The sequence below is a fragment of the Phyllobates terribilis genome, unplaced genomic scaffold (assembly GCF_046119375.1).
Source record: "Phyllobates terribilis strain yellow unplaced genomic scaffold, ASM4611937v1 Scaffold_5__5_contigs__length_657084704, whole genome shotgun sequence".
Taxonomy (NCBI): domain Eukaryota; kingdom Metazoa; phylum Chordata; class Amphibia; order Anura; family Dendrobatidae; genus Phyllobates; species Phyllobates terribilis.
The window spans coordinates 595,143,899-595,161,573 of record NW_027362765.1 but is presented as its reverse complement, the minus strand read 5'-3'; the positions used below and the strand labels follow the sequence as shown (position 1 = coordinate 595,161,573).

Genomic DNA, 17,675 nt, shown 5'->3' with positions numbered 1-17,675 from the left:
CAGTGGTTCACGTAGTGAATCTTACAGTTCTAACTTGCCAACCGTGGTCTGTATGGAGTTGTTCAATAAAGGGCCCAAAATTAAGATAACATAGATGGGAGAGGTCTCTATGAATAGGAATTCCTAAGTATTTGATACCCTGTGAGGGCCAGGCAAAGGGAAAGTTGGACTGGATGGAATCCTATATGGATTTGGGGAGGGAGACATCGAGGGCCTCAGACTTCGCTGCATTGATTTTAAAATTTGACCATGTAACAAAGTGATCTATTTCAGCCATAACAGCATGGATGGATATATGTGATTGAGTGATATATACTAGGACATCATCAGCAAATAGAGAGCACTTGTACTCGGTGCCTCCCACCTCAATCCACCTAATATTGGGGTTATGGCGAATTGATGAGAGCAGGTGCTCCGTCACTAGGATGTATAAGAGAGGGGACAGAGGACATCCCTGCCTTGTCCCATTGGTGATTGTGAAAGGTGATGAAAATGTTCTGACACACCCCCTGGGCCTTGGGACACCCGGAGCCGGACCCTTTTTGGTGGATGCTGGTGGTTGTATTCTTCGTGGCGGCGACCCGGTTCCGTGGCTCAGGGTGGTCAAACCAGTGGCGGAACTATTTATGTGGTTTTGATGTTTAAATGTCCGACTACGCCACCCGTGGATTGCGGTCAGAGTGAACCGCCGCTGCAGGGCAGACCGCTGAGGCTGGTGTTGTGGGTGCAGCAGAGCGTAGCATAACTCCCCACGGGAGGAGTATAGCCTCAGGGCAGTGTATGCGGAGGATGGGGGTGATGGTGCAGGGCAGCAGCAGTAACGACACGGAGACAGTGATGCAGTCCAGGGCCTTTACTCACAGTTATTATTATCCAGACCATGTCTGCAGGTAACTGCTACCCACGTCGTACTGTGCTCACCAGGTGAGGGGCTCAGACAACTCCCAGATAACTTTGGAGCGCTTCACAGGACCCCCTTTGTGTGTCCTTTGTCTGGCCTTTCTTACCAACGCTTCTGTCCGGCTGCCTCGGGCCTCCTCTTGGTAAACTTGGCACCAGTTTCCCTGACCCTATGTGGTGCCTTCCTAGCGGGTGTAGCGAGGGGCTGCGCCACATAAAATGTCACAGCCTCCGGTTTCTAGCTGAGGGTCGTTTCCCGCCTCCACTAGTTTCAGGGACCGGTCTCCCCCTTTGGCCTGACCCCTCTACGCAGGTGGATTCGGGCGTGCGGTGGCGACTCACCCGTCCGCAACCCTGGGATCCCTTCGTTCCTCGTTTCTGGAGCCTTCTCCGCTCCTCTTCCTTCCTTCTCCCTCTTCCAGGCCTGGGCCTGTGTTACTAGGCCCGCCTCCGGAGCAGAGCTCATGCAGAGCCTCTGCTCCCTGTCACTTCTGCTCAGACTTCTCTGCACTGAACTAATATGGTGCCCACCTTTTATACTCCCTTATCAATGCACCCAGGAACTGCTTCCTCCCTGCTCCTGCACTACAGGGTTCCCCTTCCTCAGTGTTCCCTCCCCCCACTCCAGCCAGGGTCAGTGACTGTCGTGCCCATCTCAGGGGCATATTGGTCGCCCTGCCCCACGGCAATGTGGTGTAATGCATGCAGGTGTCGGGGTCCTGATCCACACTCCATCCTTACCTGAGAGTGAGATATCACACCTCTTGGTGAGGTGCAATACCTCTGTAGCAACCGAGCCCTCAGGGTGCTACAGTTCCATTTATCTTCAGCCTAGGTGACGTATTGTGATACAGGGCCATGATTTTGGCTATAAAAGGGTCCCCTAGACCCCTACCCCAAGCTTTTTAAGAGAATCATATATGGCGTGCCAGGAGACTCTATGGAATGCTTTCTCAGCATCCAACGAGAGTATCTAATTACAAATTTTTAACTGCATCTAGCCCAGGAAATACTTTGTGCCTAGTAGCAGTGTCTGCTAGTCAGCGGATTATCCCGGCTGTTAAGCAAGCTACACCACCTGTAGTTTGGACACTTAATTTTTTCAAAGGAAATGCTTCGGGACCACGGGATACTCAGTGAAGTGCATCAGGAGGCACCCCAAGGCATAGGGGCTGGGACTGGCAGTAGGATGCCTTGCGGTGGACAGCCGAGCTCGATCCTTATAAAAGCTTTTTAACTGCAGCAGCTTTAGTGGACGCTACTGGAGCTGGAATTACACGGCTGCTGGCATGAGACTTGCCCTCCAATAGATCCTTGTAAATGGATTTAAAGTGTATTCATTCAAATTAGAGAGACAATTTAAATTAAAAAGCTTAGAGCTGCCTTCACCACAGGGGGGCTCGCTCGACCCACCAGCGGACAGACACCAGTATTGGGAGAGGGGGGCTGGCCGTCAGGGTTCACCGCGGCTCTGGCACAAACCCGGCGACACGGAGGTGGCACGGGCAGGAGCGGACTGAACGTGTCGGCTTCTCACTTTTTGGATTTTAGAAGGGCATGACATGCCTATATCTGTGTCTCCCCCTCCTTTTACTCCTCCACCTCTTTTCTTTTCGCATGACTATATGTACTTGTCACTTTTCCATGTGTTAGTTGTGTCTTCTGAGCAGTTTGTCAGCTTTTGGACACCTTTGAAGGTGTTTTCTATGTGTTTCTATGTGTTTTTGTTTGCCTGCCATTGGTTTTAACGGTGTTCGAAGGTGTTCGACGAACACACGGGTGTTCGACGAACCGAACCGAACTCGAACACTACGGGGGTGGCTCAACACTACTTGCTAATAGCTGGAGGACTTGACGCCACAGTCGCCCCTCATCATCTACATAGGGGGACTGTCCCCAGCTATATAGAGGTCAGCACTTCCACTCAACGCCAGCATTTTCCACTACGCAACGAGCATGCCGGGTCCACTACTCGATGACCTTCAGGGCACAATCAGCTCCTCAACTATCCACAAATGGCATATTTTCATATAGCCCTATATACTGGAAACATACGACGTGGAAGTCTACACCAGGCGCCAGTTACATTTCCTGTGAGGTACGCTTCAACATATATCCACCATTAATACATGTTCATTAGCATCCTCATTTTGGTATTTTTCGCCCTCATTTAGACCAACACACTGTCTCACACGGAAACAAGTAAAAGAAACCGCCCAGCTGTCCTTATATTCACGCCTTGACTTACCTTCTCCTTTTAAAACATTACTATAGGTAATAATTTATTAATATCACACCTTACTGCTTTCATCGCTTTTAATTTCAGACCATCGTGGTCCATCTACCAAACCAGCCTTTAGCCCTGAACATCTATCTACCAGGCAACACCTACCATTCTACCTATATACCTACCATACCTATCTCCACAAATCAATAACTCTACCCCTCTCCTTCTCTCCACCAGGGAAGAATTTACCTTTGATTTGAAACAGGCACCGCCTGCAAGATTTACCAAACATTCATCTAAAGATACCTGTTTGGCACCTCGCATTTGGGGAGACCTCCTCCCATCTACCTATGTATCTGTAAACAGAGATGTATATCTGAAAAGCTCTAATATACTCTTTTATTCTTTTAACTGTTCAATAAATATTTGCTTTTATTTTACCCTATTTTACCTCTCTCATTTGGTCAATTAGATCAGCGCGAATAAACCCCCCCTTTCCTTTGGCTAACTCATTTCATACGGACAACTTTGCGGTGTTTATCGTATTCGCAGCAGGTCTGACCGACCAACCTACTAGCGCCACCATATATATATATATATTTGTTTTTTCAATATTGTTTTCTTAAAATTTAATCCCCTTGCCAAAAATGATAAAGTAAGAAATATTCGATAGGTATACAAATAAAAAGACAGCACCTGCAGCAAGGTGCGGTATTGGTGTGGCGTGTAACATTTGATTAATAAAACAGATCTGCAAAAAGAATTTTGTTTGTGACATTAACCCTTTATGAGTTGGTCAGTCGCAGTTATATGTTTAGATTTTAGGGAATTTTGTTTTGTATTTTTAAAAAGCTATTATCATCCTTTCACAAAAAACAGTTTAAAGCACCACTCCAGCGTTGTTGTTTTTTTCAGTGCTGGAGTGGTGCTTTAAATGTAAGCCCTCTGCACTCGGTCATATACTCACCCTCCGGCGTCTTCACTTTTTTGGCACCGCTTCGGTCCACCCATGCCATGTTGTGACAGTAGCATTCTCTCAATACTAGTCTATGAGAGCCAGAATAAGGTCAGAACAAGGCTCTCATAGACTAGTATTGAAAAGAGACCTCCGCGCAGCAACTCTATACTAATACTTTTCGCTGGAGACCCACGGGAGTGACGCTGCAAACGGATAAAAACGCCGTAAGGTGAGTATCAGAGAAGGGGCAGTGGACTTACATTTAATGCACCACTCCAGTGGTGCAATAAGAAAATGCTGGAGTGGTGCTTTAAGCATATTAAACTGGCTGTTTATTAAAAATGGGAAAAGGGCTAAAATATTAATCACACATTACTCATCTATTCAAGCCTACACTACTCCCTCAGTCCCTGAAAGTCCTTTAGCTATTTCATCACATGCAGCATTTTATTGACCACTGCAGCCAATCACTTGCCTCAGCAGTTATGCTGGCATGTACAGCCTTTCACCTTTGAGACTGGTAATTGTTTGCAATAGTCATATGAATGATGGATGTAGACCACCAGAGTAGTGGTATTTAAGTGCTGGGGGGTTGAATATGTAAGTAATATTTATTTAACCATTTTATACTATTTTGTGACCTGTGCCTATTTGTGAAAAACATCAGACAATCCCCTTTAACTTTCAGCTGTCCATTGTTTTTTCTTAGCTTTATGAGTTGGAACATTATTAAAAAGTTAATTAAATTCAAGTTGGTGAACAAAAAAATCAGATTTCTTTCTTGGAAATGGTTAATGCTATGTGTTTACACTTCTGCTTTTAACATTGGGGCGGAAGGGCATAATAAAGTGCCACTCTGGGTCCCGTTCAAACATGCAGACTAACAAGTATAGATGAAGTGGAGAGTGTTTAAAGAATGTTTCACAATATGCTTATCTCATCCAGTTAAAAAGCCATAATTTTATTAATATCTTAAAAAGAAAAGCAACCAAGTTTCTGGTCATAGACAATAATAATAACAACAACAGAGTGGTTACATCTACTCAAAGGATAAAGTATAAATGTAAATGTACAAGATGCCACACATATACCCATGTTTGTGCTAATGTCACTCAAAAGGGTTGAAATTATATAGATACAACAGGGCGGAGATTGTGGGATCAGAAAACATGATCTATTTGCTTTCCCTCCTTTTCTTCCCTCCTTGCTACGGAGGTTGGCACCCTAGATGCACACAAGTTTATGGCGCCACCGCTCACCGTCATCTTGCCCTAATTTGCCCTGAGTGACCCTAGTTAGTAGACACCCCTCATAAGAAATACTCTAGTGAGCAACAGACAGTAATCCCTATATAGGATAATAAAGTGGTAGTATCAGCTCAAAGGGTAATTGCACAATCAGAATGCCACATACTTGTATATGCTCAGGTATTACTCAATAGGGTTGAAATTATTTGGACATAGCAAAGCGGAAGAAAGTCAGGGACCATGATCTGTTTTATTTCCCTCGTTTGCTTCCCTAATTGGCAACACTGCCTTGCCGCAGAGGTTGGCACCCTAGATGCACGCAAGTTTATGGTCCCCCCGCTCACCGTCATTTTACCCTAGTTTGCCCTGAGTGACCCTAGATGCTAACTACCGCTCATAGGATGAAATACTCCAGCAAGCAACAGACAATAGTCCCTATTTGAGGATGCAAAAGACAAGTGACAAAGCAGTTGAAAAAAGTAATACATATAGACTGGCACAATGATTTGTATTGTCGCAAAATACAAAAGGGATCCCTGTTGTCAACATACCACATATGCAGATAGTTGGTATTCAAAATATAGAATGCAATAGAAATAGGAAAAGACCCATATACATCTATACACCTGCATATCCCAAAAATTAGAGATAGCGTATATATATGTCAACACAGTGATTTATGTCCCCACACATACTCATATATGGCAAGGATCCCAGTAGTAAAAATGTGTTTGTGCAAACTATCAACATCCATAACACAGGAGTTTATAGAGTATAACAGAACCATAATATGTATTGCACAATATATTCAGCAGAAGAGGGTCCCAATGGATCCTAGTCGCTATGAAGATAAGGCATACTAATACAAATTGCCTAAAGTGCTATCAGTGCTAAAGTGCTAGTATGATAAAGTGCTATTAGTGCTCAAATGTTGTAGATGTAATTTAATGAATTGAGCTATATACAACCACTGTTTGTTATCAGTACATAAGCAATATTATAAGTACATAAGCAATGTGTTATAAGCAGATAAGCAGCGTTATAATTCTCTGCTTTGTCACAAAGGGTAAAACCCCACATAGCTACCAGTTCATCACGACCTCAATGCGTTTCCTCATCCTTTTTTATGGTTCCTCAGGATGTTTTTGAAATAGTGGCTTTTTCAGACATTTGGTAGACTGCTGCAGATTCACATAGCCATGATGCTCACTCATCAGCATTCTTCTTATGAGGGGTATCTACTATCTAGAGTCACTCAGGGCAAATTAGGACAAGACGACGGTGAGCGGGGGAGCCATAAACTTGCGTGCATCTAGGGTGCCAACCTCCGCGGCAAGGGATGTCTGTTAGGGAAGAAAAGGATGGAAAGCAAATATATCATGGTCCCTGATTTCTCCACCCTGTTGTGTCTTGTCTATATAATTTCAACCCTTTTGAGTGACATTAGTATAACACTGGGTATATGTGTGGCCTCTTGAGTGTACATTTAAATTAACACTTTACCCTTTGAGTAGATACTGCAGCTCTATTATTATTATTGTCTATGACAAGAAACTTTGTTGTTTTTCTTTTTAAGATATTAATAAAATGATGACTTTTTACCTGGATGAGATAAGCCTATTGTGAGACAATTCAAACATTGCCTAGTTGTAAAGCCCTCCATACACATTGCATAGCATTTAGCCTAGAGCTATCTCTTCTGACTCTTGCATACATACACAGGAGTGCTCAGCTTGTCTAAGCGCTACTGTATTTTTTTTTTTAAACAACCATTCCTTCTTAACAAAAGGATTGCACAAGAAATGTAAAACCTCACTTCAGTTGCTCACTTGTGATAGCCACACTTTCTTTAAGTTCAGATTTTTTTTCTTTGAAAAATAATTGTGTTGGCTTTCTGCTTTCTAGTGCATGAAAAATTAAGATGTACAATGTAGCACAACAAGCTGTCAGCCCAACTGCACAATATCACCTCTCCATCACACTGGCACTGCTGCTGCCACCTTTCTCTCACCCTATCAATTGAATCTCTGTTATGTATTAGACTGCAAAAATTTTTTGTTCAGATGTGCTTCAGAAGACTGGAGAAGATGGAAGTTGGCAGAGATGAGCTGTGGATGTGAAAAGTCATCATGATGTGCAGACAAGATGGAGAAGAAAAGAAAGAGAACAAGTCAAATCAGATCAGAGAAGATGTCACGCATAAGGTACCTGGATGTAAATGTCTATTTGTGATACTCACTGCGTCTCATCAGTATTTTGGTTCCTGACTGGTCTGTAGTCTGATGATGGCTATGAAGAACCACTCCCAGTATCATATTTCCTTACCATTGTTAAAGACATACTGGTAATTGTAAGTTCATGTGATACATGGGGCTGCCCTGATATTACAATTGATTGCTGTAGTAAGCTTGGTAATGTATATAGGTATTAATGATGGTTCTGATGATGTATTCATGTACTAATGATGGTTCTGGTGATGTATTTATGTACTAATGATGGTACTGGTGATGCATTCATGTACTAATGATGGTTTTGATAATGTTTTTCTGTAATGTTAGTATTTCTTGTGAAGGGTTACTATGTCAGTTGTGGTAGATCGGTTCACTCAGCTATACATGGATGTAGACATGGGAACACTGTCTCTTTAAGTTCTTCCCAGGTTTATTATACAGGTGGCATAAACCGTGGTGAAGTAAAAATAAACACAGCCCTTTGGGCAAGAAACAGGAAAACAAACAAAACTCAGTGGTAATACCACGCACAGTCCTTGTGGTAGCGAGGATCCACCCTCTCCGGGTTTAGCAAACATACTGTTCACGTTTAGTTCAAACCAACTGTATCCTGTCTGGAGCTAGCCTATCCAGATACTGAACACCACATGACTCAACAGGCTGGCTATTTAGATAGCAATAGAGAACAAATGGAAGTCAGCTCACCCTACACGGATTTCAGCGTGTCGAAGCCAGGAACAATGTGTGGTCACACGTGGAATCAATGCAAAAAAGAAGTGAAAAATTATTTGACAAAGAACGCTGATTGACGTTGGAAACATGTTGCTATGTGAATTTCCATGTACCTTGTAACCTCATCAGATTTTAAAATGATGTCATAAAAACTTGGAATTTTTTAATATAACTTTTTGGAACTGGATTTTTTCACTTCTTTTTTGCATGGCTATTTATATCCTAGACCAAACTCCAGGGTAGAGATATGGTGAACAGCCTCCCAGCTGTTCTCTACAGCTCTTCACCTAAAACCTGGCCCATTAAAAATCGCTGATTTACCCTCTCGGCACATAACATGCTGGAGAAAACTTCCAGGTTTCACATCACTGAAGCCAACAACCTCAGTGAAACATGTCTCCCCTCCAGCACTCTGCCAGTGACTTTGTCACACAGTATTCATGTTAAGAGCACATAGCATGCCAAATCCTAACAGCATGAAATATACTCACTGTCAGGATTTGGTTTGGCTTGCTGATTCTAGCGGTCATTGCATGACCACTCATAAGTGATTATCATACTTAGGGTTACATATCAACTAGATTCTCTTTCTGATTCTCTCAATGCGTTTTTTTACTGAACATTGAGAGAATTAGAAAGAGCTGCTCGTTGGTGCTTGTAAGTATGCAAATCGCATATTAGTGGTCACATGATGACTACTCAAACCACCTAAGCTGTGTACAGGAGGGGGCGCCAAACTACATTTTTTGCCCCAGGTGCACAAAACCTAGATCTTATACAGGTTATGATAGTCCTTATTGTTGGCTGGGCTATACTATGTGATGTGATTGCTTCAAGGAATTATGATGAATTCCATGCAGCCGCGCCTGTGGTCATGTGAGGATACTGTGGCTGATACAATTTTTTGCAATGCCTAAATCTGCATTTGTTTTGGCGCTTTACATGAATCAAATTGCAATTTCTTTGAAGTCACCATGACCAGTAAATTTCCAAAAATACACTACAGTTTTGATTTGCTTTGTATCAATTTGCATTGAATTGAATCAATTAGATCATCTCTAGTGCACTGAGCATCTTAATTTACATATTACAATATAGATTTTTTGGGGGGCAATGTAGGAATGGATTTGAAAATTAATAGAACAATTTTTAATGTTGCTCTATCTCCTAAAAGCCTATGTGGTTCGTTTGAAGTGCAAACTTGGGTTTACACACTCTATTAGTCTCTGCTACTTCTGTTTTCATGTGAAGCTCCTGTGTGAGTTGACCAACCAATCACAGGCCACTTCAGTGACATGCAGTAAATAAATAAATAGCAATAGTGCATGAAAATAATATAGGGTACTTGGTTAACATATTTTTGATAAAAAAAAGTAAAATCCATTCCACCACGTCACGGTGACCCTATTCGGAACGGTCCTAGCTTCAAGTATTAAAACCTTACCATGTGTCTAATGATGTTTGTGTGAATAAGGGCTGAGAAGGACTGAAGCCCTGACTAATGGACACACAGCAGTGGGGAGCTTTTTAAATGTAATGTCCAGCTCAAAGAAAAAGGAAGCCACATCCCTATCTGTACAGGGTGCAGAGACTGATGCACAAAGCAAAAGCAATGACCTGGAATGTAAATTGGTGTGCATGCAGCACCCTATATTATTTTGATGCACTGTAGCTATTTATTTACTGCAAAGTATTTGCTCATTTTGTTTTTCTCTTGTGTTTTGTCTGTTTAGTGGCCAGTGTGAACATGCACTTACATGCTGCATGCACACTAACTTACATTCCAGTGCATTGCTTTTGTTTTCCCTTCTGTGACATGTCTAACTCAGAGATGTCAATAGGGTGGCATGACTGACTTTTCCCCTCACTCGTATATATCAGAGATAATTGCGATCAGGATTGGCACATTAGCAGCAGGAGAAAAGTGACAAATTTTAAAGGTAAATATGCTTAAAAAAATGTTTAGATAATTTTTGGGCATATTAATTTTTCTGGCTACTTTAGAGATGAATATTGGTTTGTTTTGGTCAACATTAAGCGGCGCTTGACAATTACTATAAAGCTCAGTTTACAGCACCATGGAAATAAAGAAACGTGTGCTAAAAATACTAGTTTTACCATCATAAATGCTGAGCGGTCTTGAAGTACTTCACTATTGCAGTTGCCATGGAGAAAGAGAAAAAAAGCGCGAGCAGTGGGGTTTTATAAAGCTCCAGAAGGTACCAGTTTATTTAACTGCTTCATTGCGACAGGAACCACCATGTAATGGTTATGTCTTGATTCTCTTATAATTAAATAATTAAATGGCATCCACTGTAAACACTTTCAACACAGGGTAATCCCTCACGATAAGTGCATAATAGGGAAAAAATAACACTTTGGCTTCCCTTTAGGACTTAAATACCTCTGTACTAAGACTATGAAAAGGGATTTTCCTGGAATAGGAAAAAAAATGTCATTATATTTAAATTCCTAAATACCTTTCATTAGCAGATCACAATTCTGAGGCTCAGATGCACAAAGCATCCAAAAAGTACATCTTAAAAAAAGAATTAAACACTTTTAAAAGTGAGTGCACACTATATTCTCAATTCACTATTGCATTTGCTCCTATTTTTGTGTTGTTTTTTCACCTGTTTTTCCTTTATGCCTTTTTCTTCTTCTATTAATTAGCTTCTTTCTTAGAGTCTATTTTCTACGGATTCACTTGTTTTTTTATGTTCATCATTGTGGGCAGGGTTTGGGGTTTCGAGATGTTTTTTGCTGATTAATCAATTCAGACTTTTTATAAAGTAGCATTTTTTTTCCACAAATGTAATCCTGGAGTGATTTTATGTACATCTGGAATTTCTACCCCCGTCTCCCCTGCAAATTTTGCAGCATTTCAGCAGAACATGCAATAAAAAATGTCCAAAAAAGGTTAAAGACAAAAATAAAGAGTATTTTTGATTTTGCACAAAATTCATGAACCGGAAGTAACATTTTGAAGATTTTGGCACAAAAAAACCATCAATGAATACCACAACACAAAAAAAGAGAAGTAACAACCCCCCCCTCCCACAAAGGATAAATTGGGCCCTAAATATTTAATACACACCCCATAGTCCCCCACATAGTATAATGTGCCACATCGTCCTCAATATAGTATAATACACTCCCATAGTCCTCCATATAGTATACTATACTCCCCATAGTCCTCCATCTACTATAATGCACACTCCATAATCCTCCATATAGTGAAATGCACACCCCATAGTCCTCCATATAGTATAATGTGCCCCATAGTCCTCCACATAGTATAATGCACACCCCATAGTCCTCCATATAGTATAATGCATCCCATAGTCCTCCATATAGTATAATGCATCCCATAATCCTCCATATTGTATAACGAACCCCTATAGTCCTATGTACTCCCCATAGTATAATTCACCCCATAGTTCTTCATATAGTATAATGCATTAACTATAGTCCTCTATACAATATAATGCATTCCCCATAGTCCTCCATACAGTATAATGCACCCCATAGTCCTCCATACAGTATAATGCAGCTCCCATATAGTACACATAGTATAATGCATCCCATAATCCTCCATATTGTATAACCCACCCCCATAGTCCTATGTACTCCCCATAGTATAATGCACCCCATAGTTCTTCACCTAGTATAATGCATTAACTATAGTCCTCCATACAATATAATGCATTCCCCATAGTCCTCCATACAGTATAATGCACCCCATAGTCCTCTATACAGTATAATGCAGCCCCCATATAGTACACATAGCATAATGCAGCCCATATTCCTTGATAGAGTATAATGCAGCCCCCATATAGCACTTACAATATAATACACAGCCTATAGTCCTTGATGGAGTATAATGCAGCCCCCATATAATACATATAGTATAATGTACTCCCCATAGTCCTCAATAGAGTATAATGCAGTCCCATAAAGTATAATGCAGCCCCATAGAGGATAATGCAACCCTATAGAGTATAATGCAGCCCCATAGAGTATAATGCAGCCATTATACAGTAAAAATAGTATAATGCAACCCCATAGTCCTTGATAAAGTATAATGCAGCCCCATAGAGTATAAGGCAGCCCCATAGAGTATAAGCCGCCCCATACAGTATAATGCAGCCCCCATATTGTACATATACTATACTGCACTCCCCATAGTTCTCAATAGAGTATAGTACTATAGTACAAATAGTATAATGCAACCCCATAGTTCTTGATAAAGTATAATGCAGCCCCATAGAGTATAATGCAGCCCCATAGAGTATAATGCTGCCCCACAGAGTCAAATGCAGCCACATAGAGTATAATGCACACCCCATAGTACTCCAATATTATGGCCACCATTTATTCACTGATTTAAAAATATATACTTGATATAATAGATATATACAATACTAACCTCTCCTCGTTCCCCTGCTGCTCCGATCTCTGCAGCACATATACTCAGCAGCTCCACTGGCGCACGATGAAATTATGTCATTGGGCCTGCTGCATCAGATGCAGAGAGGGAATGATGGGAGAGGGAGCGTCACCTGATGCTCTCTCCTTCATCATTTCTTTTGACTGTATCGGCATCTATGATGCTGATACACTTGAATGCGCAATACGGTGGGAGTAGAGTCAGTGCTGGTCCCCCTGACTCACAGGCCCCATAGCGGCAACGTGGTGGATGAGGGCCCCTGGGGGAGTGTGGGGCCCTATTTTGCCTGCCCCTAATGCCGGCCCTGGCCATATCCTATCTCAGTAATGTAGCAATCAGTCTTCACTGGATACACATTTTACCTGAGAGTTGAGAATTTTGAGAACAAATGATCAGCCGTGGTGGAGAAATCAGACCACTGCATAATTCCTGCCCAAGTGAATAGAAACTAATTGATTCAAATAGTGTGATTGTATGTCTCGACTGCTCCTGGAGGAGAAAGAAGCAGATCTCTGTGATCAGATTTATTACAAAGTTTCTTATTTTAATGCTATTGATTTATGTAATAAAAATTAAAACTACGGTTGACGTGGTGAGAGCTTCCATATGTTTTAGGCTGCATTCACATGTAGTGGTCATACCCGGCTAATAACTGCAGCAAGCTGCCTGCTTACCACTGTTTGCCTGCGCAATCACTAAATCTTGCAGCTGTTTCACCTGTAAGACCTTGTGGTTGAATGCAATGGCCCCGTGGTTTTGTAGTTGAATCAGCTGCAAAAGTGGAAAGACTGCAGTGGTACAGGGCTGCTGTGGATATTAGCCACATCGTGTATTCTGCATGCACAATGCTGTTTCTGACCATGCACCTTTATTGCTACTTGCTGTGTTTTACAATACAGTTATTGGTATAGTGTGGCAAATCATCTTGTGGCAAGACCACTGCATAATTCCTGTCCAAGTGAATAGAAACTAATTGATTCAAATAGTGTGTCTGCATATGTGGCGCTCCTGAGGGTTCAGTCGCCACAGGGGTACTGCACCTCAGAATTAGGTGTGGTATCTCCTCTCCAAAGTAAGGATGGAGCACCACACAGGACCCCAACCACACACTCAACACTACACCACTCCAGTTCTGAAGGGGGCCTAAAAAGCACCATAGTGCTGACCTGGGCCTGAATGGAGGAGTTGGGGGGAACAAAAGTTAGAGGGAACCATGTAGTGAGTGAGGGTGGAGGAAGCACTTTACTTTAGCACTTAATAGAATCATATATAACTGGAGGCCATTTTAACAACCGGGTCTTTAGTCGTGGGTCTTTGGGACGGCAAGTCAGTACAAAGCTGCTGCCGGCTGGAGGGTCCACGGTTCCCGGTCTCAGGCCTCGAGATGGGGGACTGGGGCAGAGTTAAAACCGGCTCTGTCCCCGGTCAGAGTCCAACCAAGAAGGCCCAGGAGGGGAGCAGAGGAGTTAGGCTCCACAGGCGAAAGGATCTCAGGGGGAGCAGACGGAGCGGAGTCGCCACCTGCATACCTTATTCTGGCCCTGCCAGAGAGACCCTGCCGCAAGAGGGCGTACCGGTCCCTGATTATCTGACTTTGCACTTCACGTCTCTGTCGGAAAAGTCCAGAGGCTTATGTGGATCCCAGGGGGATACGGACGGAGCGGATTCGCCACCTGTATTCCCTAATCTAAGTTTATCCAGAGGGACCCGGCCTTACGCCACGTTCTCACCACCAGTCACCAAGAAGGGCACCCAGTCGGTCCGGGAGCTACACGCTACCCATCAAGGACATCGCAGTACCCGTACGGGACACAGTGGGGGACACAAGGCGGGAGAAGTTCACCAGGAGAGGAACACTTTAGAACGGGGGTCCTGTCAAGCGTGCCTGAACTACCTGGAGTGTGCTGAACCCCACCCTGGCGGCCGCAGCTCACCGTGTGACAGCTGAGAGAAGCTCTGAGCTGAGAAAGCACTACCGTGAGTAAAGACTTGGATGACTTCAAATACTGCCTCTGTCTGTTCTTTCCTCCGCGGCTCTGCACCCGCCAATGCTCCATTCTGCATCCCTTCTCCTACGCTGCCCTAAGGCCCCGCTTCACCTGTGGGGAGCCGCTCCAACTAAGCTGCCTGAACACCGGCCTCAGAGGACTGTAGCAGCGCTGGTGATTCTCACCAGACACCACGGGTGGCGTCACGAACATTCCCCTATCCCATATAACTTTCCCCCTTCTTTTTTAAGAGTGACCCCAGGGTACGGGCCCAGGAGCCGGCCACCGCGACATCCCCCAAAACTAACAGCAAGGCCCGGGCGCCGAGTAGTCGTCCCCATCCCCTGGGCGCGTCACATACAGTTAGTAATGCGCGAGCATGCTCTTTACTCGATATTTACGAGCATGCTCGGGTGTTTTCCAAGTATCACTTGGTCACTCTGTGCGCATGATGAGTCACTCCGTGTGCATGATTTGCAACTGCTTGACAGCTTTAATACATGTGAGGAGTGCCTGTTTCTTAGGCATTCCTCACTTATATTAAAGCTGTCAAACAGTTGGAAATCATGCACGCAGATTGACTAAAACATAACACCCGAGCACGCTGAAGATACTCGGCGGGCACCCGAGCATGCTCGCCGAAAGGGTTAATCGAACATACTTGCTCATCACTACATATAGTACTCCTGCTCCTGTGATCTACACCCTGTAAAGGTTTGGCCACCTAGGACAACTCTAGTAGAGGTACGAGCAGAGAGACAAGCAGTGCTTCACAATTTCATATCTGTTAGTGGCACTAAAAACAAAAACGCTTACATTTGGGTCAACACTGTATGTCTGAAAGTATGTTGACACCTGACTGTAATATGTATATGAAAATATGGGATATCTCATTCCAAAACGTTGATCATTTATATGGCGTTGATTCCCCATTTAAAGCTAGACAGGTTCAATTGCCACAAGATATTGTAATGTGTATGTCATTGTCAGAAGTTTTGCCTTTTAAGCTAAGAGAGCAGATCTGGGAAGATCTGGTTCGCAGTTGGCATTCCATTCAAAGGTATTTGATGGAGCTAAAGTCAGGACTCTGTGCCAACCAGATGAATTCTTTTACCCTAAACAAATCAACCCATGTCTTTATGGGCCTTGATATGAGTACAAGTACACAATCATGAAGGAACAGGAAAGTGACTCCCCCAAATTGTTGCCACAAAGTTGGAAGCTTACAAATGACGAGATGATGTAACTTCTCCAGGTTGTTCAGAACTCTGGACTGAAAAATTCAACAGATACAACGTCCTCTTAATAATAATGGTACTTATATGGCTAATCATAAATTTCACAAAGCGACCTATAGTATATGTGGCTTCCTATGACAGTGCCATGTTTAATGTCACTGAGCTGTTCAGTATGATCCATACAACTTGCAATCTTTTCTATTGAGATTGTATACAGTTATATGAAAAAGTTTGGGCACCCCTATTAATCTTAAGCTTAATGTTTTATAAAAATTGGTGTTTTTGCAACAGCTATTTCAGTTTGATATATGTAATAACTGTTGGACATAGTAATGTTTCTGCCTTGAAATGAGGTTTATTGTACTAACAGAAAATGTGCAATCTGCATTCAAACAAAATTTGACAGGTGCATAAGTATGGGCACCTCACCAGAAAAGTGACATTAATATTTAGTAGATCCTCCTTTTGCAAAAATAACAGCCTCTAGTCGCTTCCTGTAGCTTTTAATGATTTCCTGGATCCTGGATGAAGGTATTTTTGACCATTCCTCTTTACAAAACAATTCCAGTTCAATTAAGTTTGACGGTCGCTGAGCATGGACAGCCCTCTTCAAATGATCCCACAGATGTTCAATGATATTCAGGTCTGGGGACTGGGATGGCCATTCCAGAACATTGTAATTGTTCCTCTGCATGAATGACTGAGTAGATTTGGAGCGGTGTTTTGGATCATTGTCTTGCTGAAAGATCCATCCCCTGCATAACTTCAACTTTGTCACTGATTCTTGAACATTATTGTCAAGAATCTGCTGATACTGAGTGGAATCCATGCGTCCCTCAACTTTAACAAGATTCCCGGTGCCGGCATTGGCCACACAGCCCCAAAGCATGATGGAACCTCCACCAAATTTTACTGTGGGTAGCAAGTGTTTTTCTTGGATTGCTGTGTTTTTTTGCCGCCATGCATAACGCCTTTTTGTATGACCAAACAACTCAATCTTGGTTTCATCAGTCCACAAGACCTTCTTGCAAAAAGAAATTGGCTTCTCCAAATGTGCTTTTGCATACCTCAGCCGACTCTGTTTGTGGCGTGCTTGCAGTAACGGCTTCTTTCGCATCACTCTCCCATACAGCTTCTCCTTGTGCAAAGTGCGTTGTATAGTTGACCGATGCACAGTGACACCATCTGCAGCAAGTTGATGCTGTAGCTCTCTGGAGGTTGTCTGAGGATTGTCCTTGACTGATCTCACCATTCTTCTTCTCTGCCTTTCTGATGTTTTTCTTGGCCTGCCACTTCTGGCCTTAACAAGAACTGTCCCTGTGTTCTTCCATTTCCTTACTATGTTCCTCACAGTGGAAACTGACAGGTTAAATCTCTGAGACAGCTTTTTGTATCCTTCCCTGAACAACTATGTTGAATAATCTTTGTTTTCAGATCATTTGACAGTTGTTTTGAGGAGCCCATGATGCCACTCTTCAGAGGAGATTCAAACAGAAGAACAACTTGCAAGTGGCCACTTTAAGTAGGGCTTTAGTAAGTCAGTAAAAAGTAAGTAGGAGTATTTAAAACAAGAAAATGATAATGGTGCCCATACTTATGCACCTGTCAAATTTTGTTTGAATGCAGATTGCACATTTTCTGTTAGTATAATAAACCTCATTTCAAGGCAGAAACATTACTGTGTCCAACAGTTATTACATATAT

The 17,675-nt window shown here is 42.7% G+C and overlaps 1 protein-coding gene across 1 annotated transcript in view; it reads right to left on the bottom strand.

Annotated features, from left to right (window-relative positions):
• The window catches only part of RASGEF1A (RasGEF domain family member 1A), a 743,923-nt gene that overhangs the window by 350,116 nt on the left and 376,132 nt on the right, over positions 1-17,675 (bottom strand). The gene's annotated exons all lie outside the window — the stretch shown is intronic.